Source organism: Papaver somniferum, chromosome 11 (genome assembly GCF_003573695.1).
Source record: "Papaver somniferum cultivar HN1 chromosome 11, ASM357369v1, whole genome shotgun sequence".
Taxonomy (NCBI): domain Eukaryota; kingdom Viridiplantae; phylum Streptophyta; class Magnoliopsida; order Ranunculales; family Papaveraceae; genus Papaver; species Papaver somniferum.
The window spans coordinates 20768817-20783895 of NC_039368.1; positions in this window are offsets into that span (position 1 = coordinate 20768817).

The following is a 15079-nucleotide window of genomic DNA, read 5'->3' on the forward strand; positions in this document are numbered from 1 at the left end:
GGAAAAGATTTTGGAGGAAACATTTTGGCTTATAAAGCCTTTTCGATTACTACAGCCGTATCCATATCTCGTAAATTAAGGCTGGTAAGCTAAGTAACAGATGTTGCATGAAAGGTATAATACTATTACCATAATAGTGGCATATTCGTACCGAGTCATCTAGGAACTAGAATTATGCCCATATAAATGGACAACCAAAAACTATTTCTCTGTCTAAATAATTTTGGACGAAGGAAATACAAATCAGATAAACACCGTGAAAATGGTAATGCTTATAACTAAAATATTTGTATTTCTGGTGTTTATGGTTGTTGTAATGCTAACAACTAAGTGTATATGGGTGTTTAGTGCTTGTTAGATATGCATTTTTACTAATACTTACCGTGATTGTGTTTGCTAGAGGTGTTAGTAATAGGTGTTATAACCACAACAAATTAATTGAGATATTTCCCACTAATTAAATAAGTTATATAGCGGTAGTAAGGATCGTTCCCACAGAGAGCTGTGTAATTGATAGGCTATTTAGTTCAGCAAAATAAGCTAAAACACAAAGGAGGATTGTTTTAAAGCGAAATAAAAAGAATAACAAATAAAAGAAAGAGACGATTAAGGAATCCTTCGCCGTTACCAGGCGATAACTGGATTAATATACTTATCTATCTTCGTTAGAACCATTCATCACCAAAACTAGCTCAGTGCTATCCCCAAAACTCCTTATACCACGGATACAGAAGCTCTCCAATATCAGATTCTATCCAACTGAACCACCAAGTAGTATCTCACTCAAGGTGTTATCTGATCGAACGCTTAGGGTTTGTGAATTAGGTTGATCCCAGTAGTTAAACTCTTAGCTCAAGGTCCACTTGCTGGTGTTATCTTTACTCGCAATTGCTCCACGGAATCCCTCTGCAAGGTCTCGCGATTTCTACTTGTGTATGAATTATTCGATGATTACTTATCTCCTAACTCAATACTAGCAATAGACTAATCTAGTATGCATCCCAAATCAATCTAAGAATCACTCATAAACATTAGATGTGGTAAAGACAAACGATAAGATGATTAAAACTCCGAATAAACTTGTATAATAATAGAGCTTCACGCTAGAACATTGAATTCATCCTTAATCAATAAAAGTTTAGCTTCTCATGATTGCACTATTTCGCGGTTTCCCCCTAAAGTGGTAAACGCTAAAATATTAATGAAGAACAAAAGTATAATACGAGATGTGTAGAGATATGATTTAGGTTACATAATAAGGAGAAAAAAAACCAAGGTGACCATATTTGGAGTACAAAAACTCCACCCATATGTTGAGAGTTACAAGAACTCCACTTTCCCCAAAAGTGATACAAAAACCCCAAATTCTTTATAAAGTTTAAATTACATCATTCAATTTTTTTAATAATTCCATAACAACCCTCTCGTTGTTTTTCATTTTCTCTATACGAGCCTTATCCTCTCTCTGTATCTCTCTCACATCACCACAGCACCTCTGATAGACGCATTTATGTGTCTATTTTGATCCCAACTGTATATATTATTAGAGCTCATTTTTGTACTTATTATGGTGTTTTATGTGTGTGTAGGTATTTTTGGCCAATAAACATTTTTGGAAAAATCGGCTCGAAAGATTGTCTAAAGCACCTGGAGGAAATGATATTGGCACCCACAGATTGGATAAGGGGAAACTTATGGCACCCCCAAGATAGCTGATATATACACCCCTACTCTGGATAGGGGGCACCCTTTATCTTCACCAGAATTTTGGCGGGAAAAACTGAATTCAAATCAGTTTTGCAGCGGAATTTTCAGGAGAGATTTTGCTGGAGTTTTGGCCGGATTCAATGGGCTCTTTAGATTGGATAAATCATGTTATGACTAAACAGGGCTAGTAGGTGTGATTGGATCGAATGCGTTGGGCTAGATAAGCCGGAAGAAGAAATCAGAGGTGTGGAGTTTCACGGGACTGTTGAGATTTCATGAATCGGATTTGGAGTGATTCAGCTGCATATTTTTGTTGGGCTGGACTTCTTAAATCATAACAGGGTTGGTGTGTATGTTTGGATCAAGTATTTTGGGCTGAAAAACCATGTTGGAGCGAAACAGAGGAGCTGGATGTTTATCGAAGTTCTGTTGATGACTAGGACGAGATTTTCACGGTTTCTTTCATGGATACGGATTGGTAGTAGTCTGTTGCAATAAAACAGGAAAGGTATATCGGCTGCTATGTGGTTTAGATTCGAATAAATAGAGGATTATCATGGGTTTCGATAAAACAAGAAGTTGGTATTTACGGGTTTTCTGGATTATCAAATATGGAAACTACGTGGAGAATGGGAGAAGATATTCTGTCTTGATTCATATATATCAAGTCTGGAAGAGTTTGGGAAACTCAGAGGATGCGTAGAGGAGAGAAATAAGGAAAGTCCGTAACTTTATGTGAAAGGAAAAAGAGGATTAACTCGCTGGATTTTTGGACCTGTGGTATATAAAAAGGAGTTGTGGGAGTCAGGAGAGGATTATCGAGTAGTTTGGGGCCTTTACGTAGTTTAGGGGAAGCTCTGATACGAAGAAATCACGCTGCATAGAAAGTTTCAGCAGCAGGAGGAAGAAGACGAAGTTGAAGACCATTAGATGATCCAAGTCAGTCGCAGAAAAGTGTGGTTTATCCACGACACACATAGTAACGTTCCCAGCAGTCTTACATCTTCTGTATCGTTAGTAACAATCGATTTGCCACACATATAAACGTTGCAATTGATCTGTTTTATCTTTTTCTTGTATTTTCACTCTCTTCAAACATTTTGGAGCCATGAATAAATATTTTGTTTTTTATCATATGAGCTATAATTGTGTAGAGTTGATTTTTGAACCACATGAGTATGAAAATTGGTGAAATCCCGAGTCTCAGTACCTCTCGTTATTGTGACAACTTTTTTTTGTGTATATATTTTCTTTATTATTAAGTCTGAAATCGAGTCTACACAAGTCCGAGTTGAACGAACTTTATTTACCACTATAAAACTACATCAATTTTTGGCGCCGCCGACGCGGACTTGTATTTAGATTTGTTTTAGGTTTCTTTTTATTATTTTTGTTCTTTTTTACACGTTTTGGTATTTTTCGATTCTTTTCAGATTTGGAGAGAAGCTACAAGGAAATAAAAATTGCTATAAAAGGAAAGCATCGCCAAAGAAGGAAAGAAAAGAGGAATCTGAAAGGAGTGAAGAAGAAGATTTTGTATATAATTATTTTTTTTATTTTTAGAAACTGTAAATAGGATTTTATTTTTGTAATTTTTCTTTTCCTTTTTGGACATTTTTATTTTTGGACTGGACATTATTATTATTTTGAAACCTTAAGGAAGGGTTAAAAATTAAACATAAACTGTTTGCAGGGAAGGACGACAGTTACGATACTGTCTCGGCCCCTCGGGTTCGTACACTGACATTGGAGTTGGTGGCCTGAGTCGACTTCAACGGTTCATCGCCCGTCTGGTACGGGAGGTGAGACTCTATCCACCCACAAATCCCCTGTCAGTGGGTTTTATTTTGTGTGACAACTCACACCCCTGCAGTAGAATGTCGAACTGGTATTACAATAGCCAATAAAACGAATATCCGACTGAGTTTCAAAATGGACGTTACTACTTTGACCATAGTGTGAATAGTGGTTGGGAACATCAGCCTTTTGAAGATTATGGTCCATACCATGGTGAGCCCAATTACTATCCACATACGCACCGGTCATTTGAGCAAAATTCTTATATTTCTCCTTTAGAAGAGTCTCTCAGGAAATTAGAAGAGTCGACACGTAGGATAGCTGAGATGAATAACTTAGTTTATGACGAAAGAAAACTTTCTATAGAGAAATCCCTCAAGCTGATAGCTGAGACGAACGAAAGAATTGCTCGAAATAATCTTAATTTTCAATACAGTGTCTCCAATAATACCCTTGAAAATGAGGATAGTTATTTGCATAAACAGGATGACGAGGATAAAATTGGTTACACTACTTGTTTAGATGATGTTCAACCATTTTCATGTTCTTATAATGATGATTATGATGAGGATAATGTTGATGAAGAATTTGAAATATGTAGGCATAGTGATCAGGAATTTGTTACTCCAATTAAGCTTTACGATGATAATATTATTTCTAATTCAAATCCAAATAATTTTAATAATTATTCACCTATTCAAAAGGACGAGGATTTGACTAGAGATACCCCCATTTTAGACGATGTAGTATTTCCTGTTTACGAAGTCGATAATGGTTTGGAGGAACGAGTTTATTCTGAGAATACTGTTTTATAGTCCCAGGACTTAGAAACATTAGTCTTAGACGAAGAAGATGAACTCGTAGATCTTTTAAATATGAGTGAGGATGCATCACCTGAGTATAATCTACACGAAGAAATTGACCACTTTCAGGATTCTGATGATCTAAAAATTAGGGAATTGTAGCTAGTCTATCTAGAGACACCAAAAACTCTAAGTTTGGGGGTGATTATCATTCTCCTTGTGCCTTACCTTTAGCTCTTACAGAGATCCCTCACTTGGGACTTGAAATATGTGCCTCAACCATTTTAAAAGATTATCTTCATACACGTTTTCCTGAACCTAGTGATGTCCATAAGGAAGTTCAGTTGTTAGAAACCCATCCTCTGGTTGATGTGGTTTGCCCAGGCTATGATACCAATATTGACTTTGTTTTCCCATCAAATATTTTTCTTCCAAATGTGGGGATGTACGAATTTCAAATATGTCAGTAACTGAGTTTTGAGACTAAACCTAAGTACTTTAGGATATTAGAAACGACACATTTGCCTAAGATTGACCATCACTTTCATCGTGGTCAAATGTGTGAGTCAAAACTGATTGACTTTAAAGATCCGCAATTGTTCAGGTTATTATTATGTGCTTCTAAGCTTTTACTTGAGTTTTTCCAGACTCTAATACCTGAATCGGATCTTAGCTACGAGGAAATGCAACCCATGAAAATATTTTATTTGGACCCAGTTATAGATCCTGGACCTGAACCACAGCTAGATATAGTTGTCTTAAACAGGAAACTAGACAAGGGTGTGCTTTATTTGTTTATTTTCTTGACAGGTTGCAGATTCCTTTTACTTTTGATAGCTCTATTTGGTTTTGATGACCCACAAATATTTCTGCTATTACTTTATGATTCTATGAGGTGACTAATCCTTTCTTAGTCTGGCTGAAGACTTTAAACTTAGCACTTCTTGGGAGGTAACCCATTCTCATGCAACACGGTAATATCTTTCCTTATCTCTTTTGCTTCAAATGGTAACAATTTCTCATTGTTCATGCTTTTAATTTGATCTTTAGAACATTGAGGACAATGTTAGATTTAAGTTTGGGGGTATAGGAGAAACTTTTTAGTTGCATAATTAAACTCCGGAGCCTAGAAATTTATGCCTATTAAGGATGACACTAACCAATCTAAGTGGATGGAAGCATTTTGGTTGTAGGAGTTGAGGAACCAATCTGACTAGATGGAAACATCTAAAGAGCCTATTCATAAAACCACAGAGCTCAGGTGTTAGAAATAACATGATAGTTTCACCATATCTCGTTGAGTCCTTTTCACTTCTGTTTTTATTTTGTTTTGTTTTTAAACTATTTTTCTCTAAGTGATTAGGTGGGGCTCACGATTCAAGTTGTTACCAATGCTAGGGTGAATTAGAGTGATTGAGATACAAAAAAAAGGAAAAAAAATCGAGACCATACCACCAGACCAAATGGAATAAATTCAATAAAGTCGACCACTGGAACCCTTGTATATGCCAGTTGTGTCGACCTAGAGTTAGGATTATCGACCACTGGTACCCTTGTATATGCCAGTGTGTTGATATTAGTCAGACCGTTATCTCAGTCCATTAGGATAGGTTCATTATGGCAGTGGCCTTCAGAAAGATATGAGAAACACTGTTCACCTTAGTCAACATCAGAACCATCTATGTTTTTCTCTATATCCATCTTCTTGATCTATCCATGTGATTAGTTTTGACTCCGGATATTGATGTCCATAGTGCGACTATCTGAGTAGAGCTCTGTCACTTTATATGAATTTTAGTATGCTTGAGTGCGAACTCGTGTACAACAATTGGAATTTCGCATCAGGGTACTTCCTCTTGTAGTCAATAAGTATGTCAACCAAGGAGATTCTTTAGTGCCTTCCAAGGTTCTGTGTAGATAGCTAGGGTCTGGAATATAAAGGTTTTGTGGGTATACCTCTGGTAAGCCCTCCAGAGACAACACTCCGCCACTAGAGACACCCAGGGGTTTAAAGGCTTATTGCATACGCTAAATGCAATCGATGATGCCTGCGACAGTGAGTTAGGATTTTATTTCTATTTTATTTTTGCTCGAGGACTAGCAAATAATAGGTTTGGGGGTATTTGATAGACACATTTTTGTGTCCGATTTGTCTCGATTCTATATATTGTTAGGGCTCATTTTTGTACTTATTATGGTGTTTTATTTATTTGTAGGTATTTTTGGCTAATAAACATTTTTGGAAAAAATTGGCTCGAAAAGTTGTCGGAAAGCACTCGGAGGAAATGATATTGGCACCCACAGATTGGATAAGGGGCACCTCATGGCACCCCCAAGATAGTTGATATCTACACCCCTACTCTGTATAGGGGGCACCCTTTATCTTCACCAGAATTTTGGCGGGAAAAACTGAATTCAAATTCAGTTTTGCAGAGGAATTTTCAGGCGAGATTTTGCTGGAGTTTTGGCCGGATTCAATGGGCTCTTTGGATTGGATATATCCTGTTATGACTAAACATGGCTGGTAGGTGTGATTGGATCGAATGCGTTGGGCTAGATAAGCCGGAAGAAGAAATCAGAGGTGTGGAGTTTAACGGGACTGTTGAGATTTCATGAATCGGATTTGGAGTGATTCAGCTGCATATTTTTGTTGGGCTGGACTTCTTAAATCATAACAGGGTTGGTATGCATGTTTGGATCAATTATTTTGGGCTGAAAAACCATGTTGGAACGAAACAGAGGAGTTGGATGTTTATCGAAGTTCTGTTGATGACTAGGACGAGATTTTCACGGTTTCTTTCATGGATACGGATTGGTAGTAGTCTGTTGCAATAAAACAGGAAAGGTATATGGGCTGTTATGTGGTTTAGATTCGAATAAATAGAGGACTATCATGGGTTTCGATAAAACAAGAAATTGATATTTACGGGTTTTCTGGATTATCAAATATGGAAACTACGTGGGGAATGGGAGAAGATATTCTGTCTTGATTCATATATATCAAGTTTGGAAGAGTTTGGGAAACTCAGATGATGCGTAGAGGAGAGAAATAAGGAAAGTCCATAACTTTATGTGAAAGGAAAAAGAGGATTAACTCGTGGATTTTTGGACCTATGGTATATAAAAAGGATCTGTGGGAGTCAGGAGAGGATTATCGAGTAGTTTGGGGCCTTTACGTAGTTTAGGGGAAGCTCTGATACGAAGAAATCACGCTGCATAGAAAGTTTCAGCAACAGGAGGAAGAAGACGAAGCTGAAGACCATTAGACGACCCAAGTCAGTCGCAGAAAAGTGTGGTTTATCCACGACACACATAGTATCATTCCCAGCAGTCTTACATCTTCTGTATCGTTAGTAACAGTCGATCTGCCACGCATATAAACGTTGCAATTGATCTGTTTTATCTTTTTCTTGTATTTTCACTCTCTTCAAACACTTTGGAGCCATGAATAATATTTTGATTTTTATCATATGAGCTATAATTGTGTAGAGTTGCTTTTTGAACCACATGAGTATGAAAATTGGTGAAATCCCGAGTCTCAGTACCTCTCGTTATTGTGACAACTTTTTTTTGTGTATATATTTTCTTTATTATTAAGTCTGAAATCGAGTCTACACAAGTCCGAGTTGAACGAACTTTATTTACCACTATAAAACTACATCAATTTTTGGCGCCGCCGACGCGGACTTGTATTTAGATTTGTTTGGGTTTCTTTTTTTTTATTATTTTTTGTTCTTTTTTACGCGTTTTGGTATTTTTCGATTCTTTTCAGATTTGGAGCGAAGCTACAAGGAAAGAAAAATTACTATAAAAGGAAAGCATCGCCAAAGAGGAAAGAAAAGAGGAATCCGAAAGGAGTGAAGAAGATTTTGTATATAGTTATTTTGTTTATTTTTAGAAACTGTAAATAGGATTTTATTTTGTAATTTTTCTTTTCCTTTTTGGACATTTTTATTTTTGGACCGGAAATTATTATTTTGAAACCTAAGGAAGGGTTAAAAATTAAATATAAAATGTTTGCAGGGAAGGACGACAGTTACGATACTGTCTCGGCCCCCGGGTTCGTACACTGACATTGGAGTTGGTGGCCTGAGTCGACTTCAACGGTTCATCGCCCGTCTGGTACGGGAGGTAAGACTATCCACCCAAGAATCCCCTGTCAGTGGGTTTTATTTTGTGTGAAACTCACACCCCTGCAGTATAATGTCGAACTGGTATTACAATAGCCAATACAACGAATATCCGACTGAGTTTCAAAATGGACGTTACTACTTTGACCATAGTGTGAATAGTGGTTGGGAACATCAGCCTTTTGAAGATTATGGTCCATACCATGGTGAGCCCAATTACTATCCACATACGCACCGGTCATTTGAGCAAAATTCTTATATTTCTCCTTTAGAAGAGTCTCTCAGGAAATTAGAAGAGTCGACACGTAGGATAGCTGAGATGAATAACTTAGTTTATGACGAAAGAAAACTTTCTATAGAGAAATCCCTCAAGATGATAGCTGAAACGAACGAAAGAATTGCTCGAAATAATCTTAATTTTCAATATAGTGTCTCCAATAATACCCTTGAAAATGAGGATAGTTATTTGCATAAACAGGATGACGAGGATAAAATTGGTTACACTACTTGTTTAGATGAGGTTCCTTTTCATGTTCTTAGAATGATGATTATGATGAGGATAATGTTGATGAAGAATTTGAAATATGTATGCATAGTGATCAGGAATTTGTTACTCCAATTAAGCTTTACGATGATAATATTATTTCTAGTTCAAATCCAAATAATTTTAATAATTATTCACCTATTCAAAATGACGAGGATTTGACTAGAGACACCCCCGTTTTAGACGATGTAGTATTTCCTGTTTACGAAGTCGATAATGGTTTGGAGGAACGAGTTTATTCTCAGAATACTGTTTTAGAGTCCCAGGGCTTAGAAACATTAGTCTTAGACGAAGAAGATGAACTCGTAGAGCTTTTAAATATGAGTGATGATGCATCACCTGAGTATAATCTACACGAAGAAATTGACCATTTTCAGGATTCTGATGATCTAGAAATTAGGGAAATTGTACCTAGTCTATCTAGAGACACCCAAAACTCTAAGTTTGGGGGTGATTATCATTCTCCTTGTGCCTTACCTTTAGCTCTTACAGAGATCCCTCACTTGGGACTTGACATATGTGCCTCAACCATTTTAAAAGATTATCTTCATACACGTTTTCCTGAACCTAGTGATGTCCATAAGGAAGTTCAGTTGTTAGAAACCCATCCTCTGGTTGATGTGGTTTGCCCAGGCTATGATACCAAGATTGACTTTGTTTTCCCATCAAATATTTTTCTTCCAAATGTGGGGATGTATGAATTTCAAATGTGTCAGTTACTGAGTTTTGAGACTAAACCTAAGTACTTTAGGATATTAGAAACGACACATTTGCCTAAGATTGACCATCACTTTCATCGTGGTCAAATGTGTGAGTCAAAACTGATTGACTTTAAAGATCCGCAATTGTTCAGGTTATTATTATGTGCTTCTAAGCTTTTACTTGAGTTTTTCCAGACTCTAATACCTGAATCGGATCTTAGCTACGAGGAAATGCAACCCATGAAAATATTTTATTTGGACCCAGTTATAGATCCTGGACCTGAACCACAGCTAGATATAGTTGTCTTAAAACAGAAAACTAGACAAGGGTGTGCTTTATTTGTTTATTTTCTTGACAGGTTGTAGATTCCTTTTACTTTTGATAGCTCTATTTGGTTTTGATGACCCATAGATATTTCTGCTATTACTTTATGATTCTATGAGGTGACTAATCCTTTCTTAGTCTGGCTGAAGACTTTAAACTTAGCACTTCTTGGGAGGTAACCCATTCTCATGCAACACGGTAATATCTTTCCTTATCTCTTTTGCTTCAAATGGTAACAATTTCTCATTGTTCATGCTTTTAATTTGATCTTTAGAACATTGAGGCCAATGTTAGATTTAAGTTTGGGGGTATAGGAGAAACTTTTTAGTTGCATAATTAAACTCCGGAGTCTAGAAATTTATGCCTATTAAGGATGGCACTAACCAATCTAAGTGGATGGAAGCATTTTGGTTGTAGGAGTTGAGGAACCAATCTGACTAGATGGCAACATCTAAAGAGCCTATTCATAAAAGCACAGAGCTCAGGTGTTAGAAATAACATGATAGTTTCACCATATCTCGTTGAGTCCTTTTCACTTCTGTTTTTATTTTGTTTTGTTTTTAAACTATTTTTCTCTAAGTGATTAGGTGGGGCTCACGATTCAAGTTCTTACCAATGCTAGGGTGAATTAGAGTGATTGAGATACAAAAAAAAGAAAAAAAAATCGAGACCAGACCACCAGACCAAATGGAATAAATTCAATAAAGTCGACCACTGGAACCCTTGTATATGCCAGTTGTGTTGACCTAGAGTTAGGATTATCGACCACTGGTACCCTTGTATATGCCAGTGTGTTGATATTAGTCAGACCGTTATCTCAGTCCATTAGGATAGGTTCATTATGGCAGTGGCCTTCAGAAAGATATGAGAAACACCGCTCACCTTAGTCAACATCAGAACCATCTATGTTTTTCTCTATATCCATTCTCTTGATCTATCCATGTGATTAGTTTTGACTCCGGATATTGATGTCCATAGTGCGACTATCTAAGTAGAGCTCTGTCACTTTATATGAATTTTAGTATGCTTGAGTGCGAACTCGTGTACAACAATTGGAATTTCACATCAGGGTACTTCCTCTTGTAGTCAATAAGTATGTCAACCAAGGAGATTCTTTAGTGCCTTCCAAGGTTCTGTGTAGATAGCTAGGGTCTGGAGTATAAATGTTTTGTGGGTATACCCCTGGTAAGCCCTCCGGAGACAACACTCTGCCACTAGAGACACCTAGGGGTTTAAAGGCTTATTGCATACGCTAAATGAAATTGACGATGCCTGCGACAGTGAGTTAGGATTTTATTTCATTTGATTTGCTCGAGGACTAGCAAATAATAAGTTTGAGGGTATTTGATAGACGGATTTATGTGTCTATTTTGATCCCAATTGTATATATTGTTAGAGCTCATTTTTGTACTTATTATGGTGTTTTATGTGTGTGTAGGTATTTTTGGCCAATAAACATTTTTGGAAAAATCGGCTCGAAAAGTTGTCTAAAGCACCTGGAGGAAATGATATTGGCACCCACATATTGGATAAGGGGCACCCCATTACACCCCCAAGAGAGCTGCTATCTACACCCCTACTCTGGATAGGGGGCACCCTTTATCTTCACCAGAATTTTGGCGGGAAAAACTGAATTCAAATTCAGTTTTGCAGCGGAATTTTCAGGCGAGATTTTGCTGGAGTTTTGGCCGGATTCAATGGGCTCTTTGGATTGGATATATCTTGTTATGACGAAACAGGGCTGGTAGGTGTGATTGGATCGAATGAGTTGGGATAGATAAGCCGGAAGAAGAAATCAGAGGTGTGGAGTTTCACGGGACTGTTGAGATTTCATGAATCGTATTTGGAGTGTTTCAGCTGCATATTTTTGTTGGGTTGGACTTCTTAAATCATAACAGGGTTGGTGTGTATGTTTGGATCAAGTATTTTGGGCTGAAAAACCATGTTGGAGCGAAACAGAGGAGCTGGATGTTTATCGAAGTTCTGTTGATGACTAGGACGAGATTTTCACGGTTTTTTCATGGATACGGATTGGTAGTAGTCTGTTGCAATAAAACAGGAAAGGTATACGGGCTGCTATGTGGTTTAGATTCGAATAAATAGAGGATTATCATGGGTTTCGATAAAACAAGAAGTTGGTATTTACGGGTTTTCTGGATTATCAAATATGGAAACTACGTGGAGAATGGGAGAAGATATTCTGTCTTGATTCATATATATCAAGTTTGGAAGAGTTTGGGAAACTCGGAGGACGCATAGAGGAGAGAAATAAGGAAAGTCAGTAACTTTATGTGAAAGGAAAAAGTGGATTAACTCGCCGGATTTTTGGACCTGTGGTATATAAAAAGGAGGCTGTGGGAGTCATGAGAGGATTATCGAGTAGTTTGGGGCCTTTACGTAGTTTGGGGCCTTTACGTAGTTTAGGGGAAGCTCTGGTACGAAGAAATCACGCTGCAGAGAAAGTTGCAGCAGCAGGAGGAAGAAGACGAAGCTGAATAACATTAGATGACCCAAGTCAGTCGCAGAAAAGTGTGGTTTATCCACGACACACATAGTATCGTTCCCAGCAGTCTTACATCTTCTGTATCGTTAGTAACAGTCGATCTGCCACGCATATAAACGTTGCAATTGATCTGTTTTATCTTTTTCTTTTATTTTCACTCTCTTCAAACACTTTGGAGCCATGAATAAATATTTTGAGCATGTTTTTGATATGAGGAGATAAACCCAACACTGGGACGACGGAGGAAGCCCTTTTTCATCATTGTGGTAATTCTATTAATTCTTTATATGACTTTTTTGCACTAAAATTGAATTGATTTATGATTTCTCTTGAATGGTTGTGGTTTCAATTGATGGGTCATGCTTAGCTTAAGTGTTTTGATATCCCATGCTTTAGATTTACAGTCATTACTTTCGGAATCTACGTTGGCAAAGAATAAGAGTCAATAATCTTTATCATATGAGTTATAGTTGTGTAGAATTGATTTTTGAACCACATGAGTATGAAAATTGGTGAAATCCCGAGTCTCAGTACCTCTAGTTATTGTGACAACTTTTTTTTGTGTATATATTTTCTTTATTATTAAGTATGAAATCGAGTCTACACAAGTCCGAGTTGAACGAACTTTATTTACCACTATGAAACTACATCAATTTTTGTAAAGTTTAAATTACATCATTCAATTTAAATTACATCATTCAATTTTTTTAATAATTCCATAACAACCCTCTCGTTGTTTTCATTTTCTCGATACGAGTCTTATCCTCTCTCTGTATCTCTCTCACATCACTACAACACCTCCACTTCTCTTCTTCCTCTACCATCACCAAAACCCAAATCATCTCCTGATCCTTCACCAACAACCTTTCCTTCTCTTCTTCCTCTACCACCACCAGCAGCAGCACCGCCCCTTCTCTTCTTTCTCTACCACCATCAGCTCCTCCCCTTCTCTTGATTTTTGTAGTTATGTAGAACCTAGGGTTTCAAATCGCTTGAATAGAAGAAGAAAAGGGATATTGGATGACGATCTGCTTGAATCACAATCTCCTAAGGTTAATTCACCAGACATGTCTATGATTTTTTGTGTTTCAATTATTTATTTTTTTCTTTCTAAAAATTGATTCGTGATTTGTTAGATAAGGGGTTTGATTAATTTTTGGATGTACGAATTTATTATTGAATTCGGGTTCTCTTGTACTAAGAAGCTGAATTGATTTTGATTTTGATGAAATGAAATTCCATAATTACTGTTCTAGGGTTTTGAATTATATTTTTTCTTGTTACTGTTAATATCGGAATTCTCGTTAGGTTTTACCCGTCCTAGTATACCAAGATGACCTCACTTTTCTTAGAATGGTATGAGAGAGAATTTTCCTTCCATTGTACCTTGTCCTTTCTTATATAGACTTTCCAAAAGCCGCTTCTTTTTATGACATCTTCCCATGTGTCCCAAACTTCCTTAATTACTACTAATGCGATCCCTTCTCTAATATAACCTTCATTTTTCTTGTTAATTCGTTCATTGTCTCTTCTATCTTATGGATACTTCTTTGGTGGATTTGGGCCTTAATCCGCATGTTTTGTGTGTGACCTTTACCCTATTTGGCGCACCCCATCTTAGTTAAGAGGAATTATTTTTCATGTATCAACATTAGTCCCCTGACTATGAGGTTAATCGTAAGATAACCTTATAGTCATTATCTGGACATCTTCCCTCTTGACGTTCATGGGCGATGTTTGAACTCCTCCTAGCACGACCTCTTCAGTTCCTTATCAATTATCGTGTCCATTTGTGCAACTGCCGCCTTTATGCCTTCAGGTTCCCTATATATATATAAGCCCTCCAATTTACTTGTTTCTTTCACTTTTTTCACCGCTTACCTCTTTTTTTTCACTGCGCCCACGCACACGCCATGTCTAGTAGTTCTTCTGGTGATAATTCTTCTAGTGATTCCGACGAGTCGGATGAATTAATGAGCAATGGCTCGTAAGAGAGAGAGTGCTCGGGGGATCTAGATCTCCACTTACCTCCCCCTGCCGATGGTGAGTCTTATACGCTTGTAGAGTTCACCGGGACTCTCGTGCTAAAATGCGGGTTAAAATTAGAGGAGTTTCGAGGGGAAAGATGCGTGATGCCCCTAAACGATAATATTATCTCCCGTCTCCTGAACCCTTCAGTATTTCCTTACCCAAACGCCCCGGGGTGGCTCATGTATCCCGAGTCGGCTGACACAGCTACTTATCTGTTCAAACGGGTTCCGCGTATGGCTATCCATCGTGGTGATTATGAGATTCCTTATATCGACACCTGTTCCATATCGAAAACTCCCACGATATGGCCGCACTGGTTGACTTATATCCGCTATAATCCCGACCACGCTGCTATGCTTTGAAGGGCCAGAATTTATGATGCTATAGATTCTTCTCTCAATCGATAAATAGAGAGATACCGGCGCGATGCGACTTTTTTTCCGTTGAATTCCTCCCGTTCATACTCTTCGTACAGCTTGGGGCGAGGCCACCATGGTCTTGGAAGATGTCGTCGCAATTACCGGCATGCCTCTCCATG